The sequence below is a fragment of the Amblyomma americanum genome, chromosome 9, assembly GCF_052857255.1.
Source record: "Amblyomma americanum isolate KBUSLIRL-KWMA chromosome 9, ASM5285725v1, whole genome shotgun sequence".
NCBI classification, from domain to species: domain Eukaryota; kingdom Metazoa; phylum Arthropoda; class Arachnida; order Ixodida; family Ixodidae; genus Amblyomma; species Amblyomma americanum.
This window is the reverse complement of record NC_135505.1, coordinates 58,793,421-58,809,753: the sequence shown is the minus strand read 5'-3', so window position 1 is coordinate 58,809,753 and position 16,333 is coordinate 58,793,421. Positions and strand designations below refer to the sequence as shown.

The 16,333-nt window shown below is 48.7% G+C and overlaps 1 long non-coding RNA gene across 1 annotated transcript in view; it reads right to left on the bottom strand.

Annotated features, from left to right (window-relative positions):
- Positions 1–6,137: 6,137 nt before the first annotated feature.
- Positions 6,138–16,333, bottom strand: part of LOC144104957 (uncharacterized) — a 54,223-nt gene continuing 44,027 nt past the window's right edge. Inside the window, exons 4-5 of the long non-coding RNA XR_013308666.1 lie at positions 9,161–9,243; positions 6,138–6,287 (exon numbers count right to left, since the gene is read on the bottom strand). This is a non-coding gene — a long non-coding RNA (uncharacterized LOC144104957). The remainder of the gene's footprint in view (positions 6,288–9,160; positions 9,244–16,333) is intronic.

The window sequence follows — 16,333 nt, the reverse complement described above, 5'->3', positions numbered from 1 at the left end:
TTAGCGGCAGTTCACTGGAATTCCGAAGCCTATAGTTGCGCAAGAAGTGCAGCTTGAGGAGAGTGCGAGTATAAACTGAGGGCACTGGCATTTTAGGTGCAAATGGTACTGTCGTGGGAATATTCGAGAGAACACGAGAGAGGGTGGAATATTGTTCCGCAAAAGCCGGCCGAGGAATCAGACCAGATGACTGATGGCAATGATATAGTGCCTAGAATAAAGTGGCCACTATATTGAAGGAAATATAGCAGTTTCGTCTTTATCGTCACATTACCTGGGGCCATCGAGCGACTGTCCAAATAGCAAGTAGAGAATGACACCAAAGAAGCGACGCGCGAAATGTTAATCGGCTTCAGCAACCGCGAAACAGAAATGGCAAGGTGGTGAAATGCTAGCCGTCACGATGAGAAAGATGAGGGAAGGAGTCCGGGCCCACGCATCTTCCGGGCCGCAGGTTGCCAGGCGATGACGGCCGAGGCCCCAGGACGCGCCGAACGGCCTGGGCAGAGGAAAGGTGCCTTCACGTTCGGGAAGCGTCTCGTGTCGGTCGGGTCATAGGTTCTGGTCGTGGCAGCACGGTCATTTCGTCGTGTCTTCTGGTCGGGGCGGGTGACGGGGCTGGGGTGAGCGACGAGATCAGTTTAGGTCTGAAAAGCTGGAGCACTACCGGGCGACGCAGGCCAAGAACTCACTGCCGACAACCATGGCTGACGCAGGACGTCGAAGCTCCAGGAGCAGGATGCGGATGATTCCCCAGCACTTCACACCAAATCTTACGTGACGGCCCGCCGAACATTGAGACGAGATTACTGATGGCAGTCAGATGATTTAATGGCCGCTGGCCTAGTGCTAGCGTTCCGCTGCTGTTGTTGTTGCCTTTGTAGCATGGCACATACCCACGACGGGGGATTGGATAGGTTTCAGTGAGGAGACCCCATAGAATTTGTTAAACTGGTGTCAAGCTAAGCGAATATTGTGCCTTGAGTGAAGTTTCAGAGTAATTAAAAAGAAAAAGAAAAAACAAGATATTGGGAGAGAATATCTGCGAATTAAATAAATGAAAATACCCAAACGCTATTTTAAATGCGGAAATTTTGGAAACAATTATTAAGGGAATCTGCCGGTAGCTGCTCTATAATTGTAGAGGTATTTGCAAACTTGATGCAATGCAAAACCCGTGACGCTCGCGCCTAAAGAGAGGAGGAGGGGAACCGACAAAGTGAGACCCATCTTTCTAATGGGAATTTCTAGGTGTGTTCTCTTCTGATGTGCAAACATCTTGCAAGAGAGCAGGTAATGCTCCAATGCCTCGACTTCAGCACAAGCCGCACAATATCCTCGTGAGACCCAGTGTACAATTTATTGCACACTCGGTCTCAGCGTCGAAGCCCTGCTGCAGCTGCGGTACGCGCTAAGTCCTCCTGTGCAATGTATTGCACAGACATGTGCTGCCATCTGGCCAAGATTGAGAGAAGTCAATCGCGCGGGAGCGCTTGCTGGGCAGGTTCGAAAATGGCGTCCATACCGACGACGTCGTTTTATTCAATGCGACCAAGTAAGTTGCCCCTATTTACTTAACCCTTTGCTAAATGTTCTGAACTTTGCAATGAACAGGTTCAGGAATGTACAGGCATCATTTTGAGCATAATTTATCGTGAGGCAAGCGCTTATTTTGTTCGTGGCCACTTTGAACTTTTTTGTGTACATTGTATTGCACACTGGGACTGAACTACAGCACATGGGGTTGTTTTCATTCTGTTCACCGTAAGTGCTTTCCTGCGTGGGAAGACGTTATGATGATGTTCAGTTTTACTCAAAAAGTTATTTCCAATTGATATGTAAGCAACGTTTGTAATTTAGGCTTTCTTTGGCCCCTGCCAGGGTTGAATCTGAGCAGGGCAGAGGTGATTTTGGAGGCCATCGCCTCCCAGGACGGGTCGGATCTCGACTTGTCGGATGACGAGTTGAACGAAAAGTCAACACAAGCGCCACAACCAGATGTTTCCTGTTCAGGTAAGTTTCTTAATATAAGTTTTTACAATGTAAGTGCAAAATGCGGAACTTGACGCCGTTTTTTTTTTTTTTAAGACGACTCGGACGAGGAAGATTCCGGCAGTGGGCCATTAACAAGTGTGGGGAAATTCCCTCCTTGGAGGCATGCTCCGTTTGTGTCATCTCTACCCGATGTTCCGGATACTCCGGATACTGAGACCGATTCTCGAACGAATTGGACAGCTCTGGACTATTTCAAGCAATATTTTTCTGAAGAATTTTACCGCAATATGCACGAAAAGAGTGAGGTGGGCTACCATCAAAGAAAGGGGACTCTGCTCAATAGCAGCACTGCCGAAATGAAGCATTTCATAGGTGCAACGTTCATGATGAGTTGCTTAGGATACCCACAGATTCGTCTTTACTGGGCAAGGCAAACACGAGTTGCTGCAATCGCTGATGTTGTGACTCGCGATCGCTTCTTCTTGTTGCGAAAAAACATAAAAGTTGTGAATGACTTGGACATCAGTGATGAGGAAAAGAAAGCCGACCGGCTGTGGAGACTGCGACCGTTCATCGAAATGATAAGGACGGCTTGCCTCCAGCTTCCAAGAAGCCCGTCAGCAAGCATAGACGAGCAAATAATACCGTTTACAGGCAGAACTACACTAAAGCAATACGTCCCTGGTAAACCTCATCGAACAGGGCTGAAGAATTTTGTGCTCTCCAGCCCATGTGGAATGGTTCTAGACTTCGAAATATATCAGGGAAAGTCTGCGCTCGCAGCTGACCGATCAGAGCTTGGTGTGGGTGCTTGTGCTGTGCTTAGATTGTCACAGTCCATGCCAACAGGCAGTTCTTTATTTTTTGATCGCTACTTCACTTCTGCACCCCTGCTTCGTCACCTCTCGAGCCAAGGCCTGCGTGGAACTGGCACCATAATGAAGAATCGCGTGCCAAAGGATTCTAAGCTCCCTGATGACAAAGCTTTGGTGAAGAAAGGCCGCGGATCCTTTTGCCAAACTGTCAATGTGGCTGATGGCATTTGCCTCGTTAAGTGGGTCGACAACAAGACCATTACGTTCGCTTCTTCACACATTGGTGAGGAGCCAGTAGGAGAATGCAAAAGATGGTGCAAGAAGGAGAGGGTCTATAAAGATGTACCTCGGCCAGCTATCGTAGAAGAGTACAATAAGAATATGGGAGGCGTTGACCTCTGCGATAGAATGGTGAGTCTCTACCCAAGCAAGGCAAGGACAACGCGCTGGACTCTTCGTTCTCTTTGTTTTCTTGCGGACGTGGCTGTCGTTAATGCATGGTTGCAGTATAAAGAAGACTCTCAACTCCAAGGAGTTGCCAGCAAGAACACACTAAGTCTACTGGACTTCAAACTGATAATTGCTAATGATTTGCTGAGAGCAGAATTGGATGTGGGCAGCGACAACGATGAGCCGCCAGCGAAGCGCCCTGCCAGTAAGACAACACCATTGCCTCCCGTCTCCTTCCGGACAGCCGGAGCAACACACATGCCCGAACTTTCATTGCAGAAGTCCGCATCAAGATGCCGTAACCCCTCCTGTTCTGAACGCACAAAGTTTCGTTGCACTCGCTGTGACGTTTTTCTTTGTATAACTTCTTCAAGAAACTGCTTTAAACAGTTTCATGCCTAGAGATATCATTGAAGGGCACAATAAAAGCCTTCTTGCCCATTATCCATAATCTCTCATGATATTGTTTTTTTCATCCGCTGAGTCCCAATGTGCAATATATTGCACATGCTTTGCTAAGCAAACAAAAAATACTTCATCAACAAAACTTTTTTTATCGTGATAAGATAGCCTCATTGGTCTAATAAATGCGTTTTCTTGATCTGCATACAAAAATTCGTCACTCAGGTTTCACGAGGATATAGTCTCGTATCTGAATTCCGGCTAGACACCATGGCCGCTTCTAGAGTAAACGTGGAATGGCTGGTATCGTTCTGTCACCTGCCGGTACTTTCCCCACACCCAAGATTCTCTAATGTGCGGAGCACTTACCTCAACGTCATAACGACTAATATCTCGGTGGCCGACAATGCGCCCTAATTGAAGAATAAATGGCACTTTTTATTTCTTCGCATAGGTTTTTCCGTCGGGTTGCTTTCCGTTTTACAACTTTCTTTGTGATAATACAAAATAAAATTTGCGGCACGCTTTAGCTTAGGCTTGATCATTGGAACGTTACAGCGTTATCAGGTTTCGTTCGCGTCGCCTACTGAAAGCTCATATGACCTCAATCCTTATTAGCACGCTTATAAATACTCATGCACGCTACTATTCATGTCTCTAACACAGTTCACTAAGTCACCTACCAAGCCGCATTCATTAGGTCCACCTTGATTCACCTTCAACAAACGTGTCTTCGTGGCCTATGAAAAAAGGCCCCGAACAACATTCTGCCACATTTTTTATTCGCAAAACTTGCCTATGTGATCCAGGTTCTTCACTCTGCGAGGAAGAAAGTGCAGCTCATGCAAAGAATGTTTGCTATCTTCGTATGGCACTCCCAATGGGAACCCATGCGTCGTGATAACCTATTTCTTTCTCTATAGTTTGGTGGAATAGGCCTTGTTAACTTGTTCGTGCATCAGCTAATAATAATAATTGTTTTTGGGGGGAAAGAAAATGGCGCAGTATCGGTCTCATATATCGTTAGACACCTGAACCGCGCCGTAAGGGAAGGGTAAAGGAGGGAGTCAAAGAAGAAAGGAAGAGAGAGGTGCCGTAGTGAAGGGCTCCGGAATAATTTCTACCACCTGGGGATGTTTAACGTGCACTGACATCGCACAGGACACGGGCGCCTTAGCGTTTTTCCTCCATAAAAACGCAGCCGCCGTGGTCGGGTTCGAACCCGGGAACTCCGGATCAGTAGTCGAGCGCCCTAACCACTGATCCACCGCGGCGGGGGTGGTTTCGCGTTTTTTTTTCTTTTTCGAATGTACAAACCACCCTTTTTTAGTAGCGGCGCTTATCAGGCGTCTTAGTGCTCATTCGCCTTTCCAATTCGCGCCGACTGGACACACTGGTGAGAAGCATTTATGGGGATTCCTTAAAGAAGTTGCTGAGACATTCACTTTCTTTAATGTGCACTATTATTTTGACAACCTGTATAGACTCTCGAGAATACAGATTACTCAGGCACATTCAGATTACTTTTTATTATTATTTTTACCGCAATACCTTAGGACCCGCAGAGCATTTTAAAGGGGGTGGGTGCAAAGAGAAAAAAAAATACATGTGAAAAGTACAGGCATAAGGCAAAAAAAGCAAAAATCATGATGCCGATGCTCGTTCGATGGCATACTAGGTGATAAGTGGCTTGAAGGATGACACGTCTCCAGTGCATGCGATATGGGGTGGAAGGTGGTTCGACTGAGTGCTAGTCTTCGGTAAGAAAGAATTAAAAGCACATTCATTTTACAGAATGGGATGGCAACTTTATGCGGATAATCAACACGTGCTTATACGTATGATGGTATAGAATAAAAAAATTTTTGTTTTAGCGAGTTGTTATGAAAGAAAATGCGTCGAAAAAACTGAGGCGCAAACTATTTTAAGGAACTGCGAGATTAGTCAGACCACGTTTAGATTTCATTAAAGAAACACTAGCCATGCGAGAATAGTGGGAAAGGATGAAGCGAGCTGACCGATTCAGAACAGATTCTCTAGCATCGAATAAGTTGAGTTGTGCGGGATCCCATATTGATGATGCGTGTTTTAGCTTTGGCCGTATTAGTGTTTGATATAAAAGTAACTTTAAATGGGATGCAGCCTCAGAGAAGTTTCTGCGTATGTAACCCAGGGCACAGTTTGCACTGTTAATAACATATTCTATGTGCACGCGCCAGGATAAGTTGTTAGGGATATGAACACCCAGGTATTATAAGATGAAACGTTCTCTAATGAAACTCCACTAATCTTCTAATCGAACGTTTTAGAAGGGTTAGATTGGCGGGAGATGGACGTAATTTTGCACTTTGATAGATTGAGAACCATAGACCATCTCTGACACCAAATTAAGACGTGATGAAGAGCGGACTGAAGGACAGACAGATAGAGAGAAAAACTTTATTTCATAAGTGGATTATAGACCATGCTGGGTCCCTGGGCCACTGCGCGGTCCCGCACTGCATCAAGTAGGTCATGTCGGGACATGACGTCGGCAGCCCGAGTCACCGCAGCAAGCTACGATGTCGGGTCTGCAGCCGTGAACAGGAGCTCCTAGTCCTCCGAGCTCGAGATGGCGTGCTGTCCCTGCAGGGGAGGGTCAGCACGACAGCGGAAAAGGATGTGGGAGTGTGTGGTGTGACGGTCACCGCAGAGGGAGCATGCAGGGGATGTGCCACAATGGTGGGATATCAGCTGAGGGGATGACAGAGAGCGGGTCTGGAGGCGTCTGAAAGGTATCTGTTGGGAGTGCATAACAGAGGGTGGGGAGGGAGGTTAGTCCGACGGTCCAAACGGAGTATTTGCGTGAGCTACGCAAAGGTGTGCACCCGCTCCCTCTAGAGTCCTGGATTGAGACTGTCCTGATGCCGGCAAATCAAACCTCGGGCCAACTTATCCGCAGCCACATTTCCAGGGTTCACGGAGTGAGCCGGCACCTGCCGGAGCTCTACCCTGCGCGGTAGATTTTGGGTAGGCGTGTTCAACAATTGCCAGGCAGGGCTGAGTCCTGCCCCTGGCAAAGTTGGAAAGAGCCGTTTTGGAGTCGCTGAAGATGTATTGGGCCTCAGAATGTGCAAGGGCTAGGGCGATGGTGGTCTCCTCTGCCTCCTAGGGCGTAGATCCCGAGGGAAGACGGTGAGTTAGGGGGTGGGGTAGGGTTTGATTCTAGGCAACTGCTACCGCTTCGTGCGCTGTACATGTGGTGTCTACCCAAACGGCAACGTGGGCTTGGCTATAATACTTGTGGAGGGCATTAGCGCGTGCTACGTGACGGGGGATATGATATTGGGGATGGACGTTTCGAGGAAGAGGTTTCACAACGGGAGGTGTATGTAAGTGTCGAGGGATTGCTATAAGAGTTGACTGGTTAGGTGGTATGTTGATGCGAAGGGAGGAGAGTATATGGCGGCCAGTGGCGCTTGTGGCAAGTCTAAGATACTGTGTTTGAAGGTGCGCGTAAACTAGTTCTTGAATGGTGTTATGCATGCCTAATGCAAGGAGTTTGGCAGTGCTGGTGCTACGAGGTAGGTTTAGGGCTTCCTTGGTTGCAAGGCGGATCATGGCGTTCACGCGTTCGGTTTCCACGCGGTTCAATTTGAGATGTGGGGTTGCGTATAGAATGCGGCTAAGCGTAAATGCATGCACTACTTTCATGTTGTCTGCTTCGTCTAAACCCTTGTTAAGGGAGGATACTCGGCGTAGAAGGTAAAACACGGATTGCGTGGAGGCCTTGAGTCTTTTGAGTGTATGTTCATTTCGTCCATAATCCTGCAAGTGGCGGCCAAGCATGCGGAGGGCGTATGTGATGGAGACAGGGGATCCTTTTAAACCAATTTAGATGCTCGAGTTAGCGCCAGATTTTGGCCTAATTAGGAATATCGCTGACTTAGAGAGGAAACATTTGAGCGCGATAGATGACGCGTGAGAAGAAATAGTGTCTGCCGCTATCTGAAGAGTTTCCTCAATTTCCCCGTCAGAGCTATGAGTGGTCCTTTAAGCGTGGGATTAAAGACGTTTGTGAGCCTTGGGGATGAGAGCAACGTTCGCGAAAAGGGGAGAAAGGACCACCCCTTGAGGGGTTCCGAGCTCTCCGTCTCCGAGTGTTTAATGAGGTGTGGTAATCTGATCTATGTGCAGGGAGGCAGTGCGGTAACCAGAGAAAGGCGCGAGCGTAGTTGTAGGTTTTAGCTAGGGCCTACCTGTAGAGCCTGCAGTTCCCGTAAGATGGCATCTTGTCGAATTCTGTCAAATTCCTTGGTCAGGTCAACTGCCAGGATAGCTATAGTGTAGAGGGGAATGGTATTTTCAAGCACGTCATGCGTAATTTGAAGTAGGGCGTCCTGCGCAGATACATGCGCAGGAAGGCCGAGCACACTGTGGGGCAAAAGGTGGTTATCTGGCGTGTACGTTGTTAGGGAGCAAGAATTATGTGCTCGAAGACCTTGCCTAGACAGGATATAAGAGAAATGGGGCGGATGTTTCCGACTAAAGGAGAGAACTGTCGTAAACGTTATATATCGCACGAAAAAGGACACAGTCATCAGCAAAATGCTTAAGGAAAGAATTAATGCCAATCGAAATGTCATTATTATCTACAAAAAGAGTAAAGGACCGAGAACAGAACCTTGGGGAACACCAGATGTTACGGCACATGGGGATGGTAGAGAGTGGTTAGCTGATACAAACTGGGTGCGGTTAGTCAAGAAACATTCAATTCATATAAGGAAGTTACGGTCAACAATCAGGAAACTCATTTTAAGAAGGAGTAAATGATGCAATACCTTATCGAAAGCCTTAGCGAAGTCAAGATGTAGCCGGCTAGTAAACCACTATCTAAAGACAACGTTAAGATAATAGTGAAAGATAAGAGTTGAGTCACGCAAGAAATATTTTTTTCCGGAACCCGTGCTGCAGGTGCCTAAGAGAGAGTTACTTCCCAAAAAAGAGGCGAGGTTAGAATATATAATGTGCTCAAGAAGTTTACAAGGAATGTTTCTCAATGAACTAGGTCTGTAATTAACGAGAGAATTCGGATTGCCTTGCTTGAAGAATAGAACCACCCTCGCTACTTTCCTGTCAGATGACAATGTGGCGTGTTCGACAGACTAGGTAGTGGTCTCGGTCACAAGAGAGATGCCCTCGGCTCAGCGTGGCAAGCTCAGCCGCAGACCAGCTACCAAGTGACAAGCGGGTTGGTCGTTTGGTGCCCTGCTTTCGCTGGTCGCAAGCCAGAGAATGGGTCGGAGCCAAAGGTTCACAAAACAAAACAAAGCTTATACAGCAAAGAGACGATACAGAGGTTTTCGCAATCACTCGTAGGAGCGCATACAAAGTGGTTTACAAATACAATGCAACTCGTGCAAAGTAACGATAGAGAGAGATTACAATTCAACAAAATCTTTGCACCTAAAGTGCACTAACGCAGAGACAGACAGATAATGAAAACACAATTTGTTTACCGGGCACTGGGACTGTCCGACGACCTGAGGAGCACGAAGGGGTCGATTCGCAGACTGGCGCACGTTGCCTCGCTGCTCCGTGGCTGGGAGAATGGAGTTTTCCCGTGAGTTGAGCGGGCGCGCTTCGCGGAAGCTTAAACGGCGGCTCGGGCTAACAGACAGCGGCTGAAACCCCTCATTTATAGGCGCAGACCGCGTCTGTTTGTTCTTCGCACCAAGGCAGGCGCGCACATACACGCAGCTTCAACTGCACAAACTCCTCCTTCTCGCGCCGGGCGCGCGACCCCATTGATCGAGCGTGGAGACCACCTTCGAGAAATTTCTGGTTCCTTCTCGCATGCGAAGACGCCGGCGCGAGAGCGAAGCGGAGAGGTATCACTTTAGCGCGGTCAGGGTCATGCCCTCTCCGTCGACAATGAGTAGAAACTTCTCAGACATTCCAGAGAAATCAACGCCGCGCGTGCCTATGTTTACTTTGGCGCCGCTCCGGCGAGCTAAGTGGAAAGGGAAGCAGCACTCGCAAATCTGCGCGCTCTCCCCGGGGTTCCTTCCCCGGGGAAGGACCGCGCGCGGGCGCGATGGCTTACGCGCAGCGCCGAATTTTGCGGCACCGCGGCGGTCGAATTTCGATGGAAGCGAAATTCTAGAGGCCCGTGTATTCTGCGACGTCAGTGCACGTTAAAGCACCCCAGGTAATCGAAATTTTCGGAGCCTTTCACTACGGCGTTCCTCATAGCCCGAGTCGCTTTGGGACGTTAAACCCAAATAAAAAAAAAGAACCTGTACTGCTGTACCGCTTATCGGCGCTTATCGCTGTACCCCTTTCCTCAACCGCTGTGTCGGCACCCTTTTCTTGAGTTCCTTGACACCAGTGTTTTAAAACGTGTTAGGCGAAGGTGCATTTCTTCTGCTGCAAAAACATTCTTGTCTACACTGCACATATCCACGCTGCCGGTAAAGGCTTCGCTTCATGCTAAGGAGATGCTTGTGCCATGGATGGCGAATTGCCGCCTGTGCAATACACCAAAGACGATTGAACATTGTTTTATTCAGTGCATTGATGCTCTGTCTTTCTGGGACATATCACAACAAACAAATAAGAAGGACATTGGCACCACACCCTACAGTATACGTTTTTGGCCTGTTGAGAAAAACTGTGTGGTGCCAATTGATATATTTATGTTGCTGGGACTATTTAGTCTCTAGAAGAGCCTCATGATGAACCGCCACGCCGAATCACCACGGTCATCAAAATATTTGTTTCTTGAACTATGCGCTTCGGTGCTGGGAGTATATGGTGCTCTGGAAGAGACTCCTAGCTGGCTCCCCTCTCAGGATGCATGTGTGTGCCTCCCATACGTTTGATGTTTTGGAAGGTGGGATCGTGCAAGGGTATGGTGACCTACTTTTTTACGATTAGGTTTTTCTTTTCTGCAATATTTCTATGCTATAAAGCATAAAAGGAGTCTTCGCGGCCTTTATGCAGCGTGCCGGCTTAGCAGTGCGAAGGTCTTTGCTTCAATTCCCGCTCATACCCAAATTAACCCATTTTTTTGCTTAATTTCCTTCGATTACCTTGAAACGTTTTGCGTCAGCGCTTGCATTCTTGCCTGCTTCTGATTTATGCTATTCCTTTCCTTCCATCGTGATTTTTCCCTCACGGCTAGCGACGCCGACGGTGGCTTTACCTCGACCCGGGACCATATCGCGTTAAAACAGAGTTCATGAGCACAAACAGCCGTTGAGATGGGGTGACGATCTTCGGCCCCACCCCCTGACTCGACCCCCGGATGGTGGCATCATGTAAACTGGGCTACTATGCCACGTCAATCAAAAAGAATTCGACGCGTGTTTCTCGACACAACGCCGGCGTGACGTGGGTTTCTCGACACAACGCTGAGGCTGTCTTTTCAGCTCAACTGGAACCTTAAAGCAGTCACTTTAACGATTCCAAGCAATCCAGGCCGCGGATTGACAAGTAATCCGCCACTGACAGTGGGGCCGGCCGCAGGGACAATGAGAAAACCCCTCCTACACTGTTGCGAAATCACTACCTGCAAATATCCGCAACTAAGGTTCGATGGTGTTGCGCCCTGCACCCGTGTCCCTAACCATATTGCGCACGCCAGTGAGGAAGAAAAAAGGAGTGCATAATTATTGCGTCTTTATTGTAATTCAACAGTTTAAAATCTTTTTGACATTGAAGTCTTGTTTCGAACGTTGTACGTACCGATCCGTCGACAGCTTTGTGAATGAAACCTTAGTGGATTAAATTATATAACTCACTTTATAATTTATATTTTAAATGCGAAGTTTATTGCATAAGGGCGCAAAAGGGTAGTCAATGATGGATGACGGGGATGCTTAAAAATGTAAATAGGTTCGTTTTTCTAATGTAGTCGAAGAGACGCCAGCTACTGCCCTCAGTCGCCCCTGATGAAGGAGCCTAGTCGGCTTCGAAACGTTGGGTTAAAATTAAAATTTTTGGTTGGAGTCATGCAGTTTATTATGTCTTCAAACCCAACCAGGCAGGCAAATCTGTCAAAATGATGTTTTGAGTCGAAGATTGATCGATGATGTGGTCCCTGTATCCAAGTGGTATATGAAGCAGAACTGTTCGTCGAGAGACTCGCTGCCGCCAGGTGCCGAATTCTCGTCGGTTTCAGCGCCGGGCAAATCCACAGCGGTGGGGAATATCGGCCTCAGTATTTCTGTTCTTGCAGGCTGGACACCAGGGTTGTGTATATAAACCTTAAAATTGAGGCACACTTTCGTGTCACGGTTGGAGCTAGGGCAACCCCGACCCGAATCCTCCGAAGCGCAACCTCTTCTGCACGGGTAAGACCGCGGGGGAGGGTTACCGCGCATGGTGGGATTAGAGCACGTGAGCGACGCCGGAAGTTTTCCTTTCTTTTTAAAAGCAGAGTTGTGTCATCCAGACTGAGGACTCGAGGCAAAGAGGAGGCTGGGGTTTCAAGGCGGGTCGCAGAATCTTCACGGGTTTGTGAACTTAGGAGGTCATGTAGGACCCACTCAATACGGATTGGCTGCGTGATGCGTGCTGCTAGACGATGGATGTCTTGACAAATATATGGGGGTCGAACGACGCGTTGTAGTAGGCATGTGAGGTGAAGAGCGTCTGTGCGAATGACAATACAGGCCGCAGGTAGCAATGAAACAGCGGTCCCAGCGCAAAGTGCCTCTTCAAATGGAAGCATCTCCGCACAGGAGGAAGGAGTTACTGGGAGGCGAAATCTTGACGTTTTGTTCAGGGAAAGCTTGCAAGGGCAGTAATGTGCTGTTGTTAATTCTCAGGCCTGGATGATTGCGTCAACGTATACGACGATGGAGCCATGCGGCAGATGGGCATCTTCTTCTGTAATTCGGTCGCGGAGTGACGTTGCCGCAAGGGTAGACGTTGGCTGACGTAGATGAGCTGATTTGTTATCGCTTGACTGCACAAAACGGCACAGAGGGGCAACTGGCAGAGGCGGCTGTAGAATAGAATGCGATGAAGTATATTTCCTGAGAGCACACGTTCTGTGCCTCAGAGCACATCTTCTGTGCCTGCGGAAGTACAAAAGCCAGTTTGGGCGGGGTTGCAGAAACCGTGATGCTCAGTCCACCATGGCAGTCCTGCGGCAAGCATTTTCTTCGTAAGCTTGCACAATGTTGGCGTAAGGCATAAAGACAGAAAATTAACGAGGTCTGTAGGCGGCTTCCCCGGCTTTGGAATGGAGATCACTGTAGCCGATTTCCAGGTTTCTGATACGACGCCTTCTATGCATAATTTATTAATGGTGGCGAGGAGTCCCCTGACGTCATACTAGGAAGGGGGCGAAGAGATGAACGGGCACAAATAATTTCAATGGCCGCCATCTCGGATTCGAGAAACCAAAACTATGCCGCCATTAAGTCCTCTGATCGCATACTCAGATAGCTCCACTTGTATCGATCATATTGGACCGTGACGTGTTCATTGGTACGCGGCAGGTGGCGGTTTCTACAATGCTATTGTAGATGGCGCTACTAGTCTGAATGCGAGGTGTGCTGTTGTCTAGTTGCTGCCACAGATGGCACTGTGACCTCAGGGTTGTAGCAGACCCCACGAAATCTCGAAACGTGATGAGTAACAGCTAACGCTCTGAAAATTTCCGAGCTGTTTATCCGCTGAAATTATACGAAGCTAAATTAGTAGCGAAGCATGCTGTGGTCACTGCGTCAGAACGACAGGAACCATGTTCCACTTCACGAAACGTTCTCCAGAGCGGCATTCGATGACTGTCGATAACTGCTCACACCACGCATGCCACTGCCGTTGCGAGAGTTTGCATTCCTGTCTTCGAGCCTTGACAGTAAGGCAATTCATCCTTGTGCGTGCTTGCGCCAGAGTCGAGTCTCGGGAAGCTGCCATCTCCGCTTGTCGGCCAGCAGGCCAGAAGTTAAGCAGACCTACATCCGGCGGGGGCGACTGACGTATGTCCCGGTGAAAGTTGCAGCCGTATTAAGCGCGCTTTGTATGCAGTTCACAAGTAGTGTAGGTGACTGCAGAGCGAGATCTTCGAGGGTGGTGCAAGAGGTGTCCCAATTGTCCACAGAACCCATACGGCGTAGTCGGCGGGGCCCGTGACGGATGGAGACTGATGATTATAGGATAGTGGTCACTACTCCAGCCCTCGGGCTCAAGGTGCCACGAGGTAGTGCCGGGACCTGCCCACCGCGTAAGGGCCGGAGTGTAAGTTGTACTGCGAGAATGGCGCACGGCGCACGGCGCGCGTTACTGAATCTGGATGGTTGAGTAAAATAAACAGCGCATCCGCGAATGCGTCCCACACACGCCTACCTTTATGCCTTGAAGTGGGGTACCCACAATACGGGTGAGGGGTGTTAAAGTCACCACAGCCTAAAATAGGCCACCCCGTGTGTTGTCGACGGACAATTAATAACCACCCCAAATTAATGAGGGAGGGAGCTACACCGGCGGGTCTTACGTAGTGCGACGCGATATCAACAGATGTCTTGGGAAACTTCACGGCCACTGCAGATACTTCGTGATATGAAGTGATACACCAGTTCTCTAGAGAAAGGAGAACTTGATGAAAACGCGTATTAACATATACCGCCGCCTTTCCCCGATGGGCAGCAGTGTTGACACGACGGTCGTAATTGAAGAAGAATTGTAGCAATTCAATCCCGGAAAGGATGGCAAGGCACTGGTCTCCTGCACTAACAGGGACCTCAACTGGAGCTTGTTCTTACGAAAGCGAGCTTAGTGCTCTCCCAGCATTGTGGAGAAGCCTCTGCAGCTCTTTAGAGCACACCACAACAACGTGTACTCGCCATTTTCGATTAGGCGTCCAAGTGTTCTAAAAGAACTGATGTCAGGTTAGATTACTCGTTTGCCATAAATCGGAGGAGAGATGATGTAGATTTCTCCAGCAGTGCTGCAGGAGACCTGGTAGAGTAAGCGAACAACGCATGAGGGCTGGACGTAGCCGACGGTGCTGCAGCATTTGATCACGTAGAGTGAGTGGGATTCCGCTACTTGTCTACGACAAGCAAGCAGTTCACGGCGTTACCGTAGCTTGGAGACCTCTGCTAAAAAGAGTGAAATTTGGTCGTCAACTGCTGGCATGTCCTCATGCCGAGGCTTCAGCATGCTATGCTTGCGTATAGCCTGAAGGCGACACCTACCCTTGCGAAATTTATCACTCTAAAACTGTTGTGCAGGGGCTGCATGTGAATTGGTCTCAGAAAGCTCCGGCGAGTCGTCGTCATCGCACTGCAAAGCCGCAAACCTTTTAGATGTCTGTATCGGGGCTACATTTTCATGTGGAGGCGCTTGCTTATTTATCCCACGCTGAACTTTTTCAGTTGCTTTCTGTTTTGTTGGGCAAGTTGGAGAGCTGATCTTGTGGTCGTCTGTCTCGCAAACTCCACGCCGGCAAGACAGTATGTCTTGTGGCCTAGCCCAATCCTGCGTTGTAAAATAGCATATCTGGCGCATGTGGCTAGGTCTGAAAGAGCTGTAGCTGTAGACAATACTCGGTTTGTATGGGCAAGTCCGCAGAATACAGCGATAGTAGTAAAGGCGTTCTGGGAGACTTGGTGGTCCCTGTAGTGTGACAATGCACGAGCGCCCCTTTCCCATATACCGCACTTATATGACACCGTGAGTAGGAGAGTATAGATCAGGATGGAGGGTGGCCTGGTCTTTTGAAACCTCGGCGTTGTAAAGAACACAGCGTTGAAGGTCCAATCGCTCTACTGTTTGCACGTGGACCGGTACCGAGATCTCGCTTGTGATCTATATACACTTGAGCCTATACACTTGAACAAAGTCGGGAGCCACACAGCGATTGTATTAGGATTCGTTCGAGCTGCGAAGCCACGCACACCTCTAGTTCCAAGACACGCACCCAGGTTCACCTGAAAAATACTGTTCGGAACGTTTGTGAGGCTTTTGGTTGTCAAAGCTTTAAACGCTACTTTATACGTTACCGATCCCGGTGTGGACACAACCTGGTTGACCTCTCCTAGGCAGGAACGCTTGCCTTCTGAGCTGCTGTTTGCTGAAGATGAATCCTATGCAGTGTCTCCTGATGAGCGCTTCTGTGGATGCGGGAAGCCGATTGCACGGATAGAGGTGCTGAAGACAGGTCATTGGAGACCTCTCCACTTTACGCAGCACGGTAGAAGCCCCATCCAGAAGTGGAGGCTGGGTAGCCATTGCCGAGTTCCACCCAAAGGGCAGATCCGCGAAGCCTTAGGATTCCAAAACCGCTAAGCAGTTTTCCAGCGGGCTGACCAACTATTTCAACAGGTTGCTTGACATGTCAAACGCAGAATATAATTTTGAAGGGGTGCGTGACAAGCAGCGAAGTTACCTCCGCCACCGCGTCACCGGAGGTCCTACGCCTAAAGTCTCGGAGTACAGTCCAGCAGCGGGTGTTACTGAGGGACATCTGCTGAATGCCACACAGGCAGATGCCGCAAGAGCTTAGGGAGCTTCTTTAGATGGCGTGAAATCAATTCTCTTGATATAGAGAACTTATATACGCGGAAAGTGAGATTTTTCATTGGAGTGATGTGCAGCCACTTTATTAGCCACTTTATTTTCACTCACACTTCTCAGCTTTTCTTGGAAATTTACATCTGTGCCCACATCTCCGT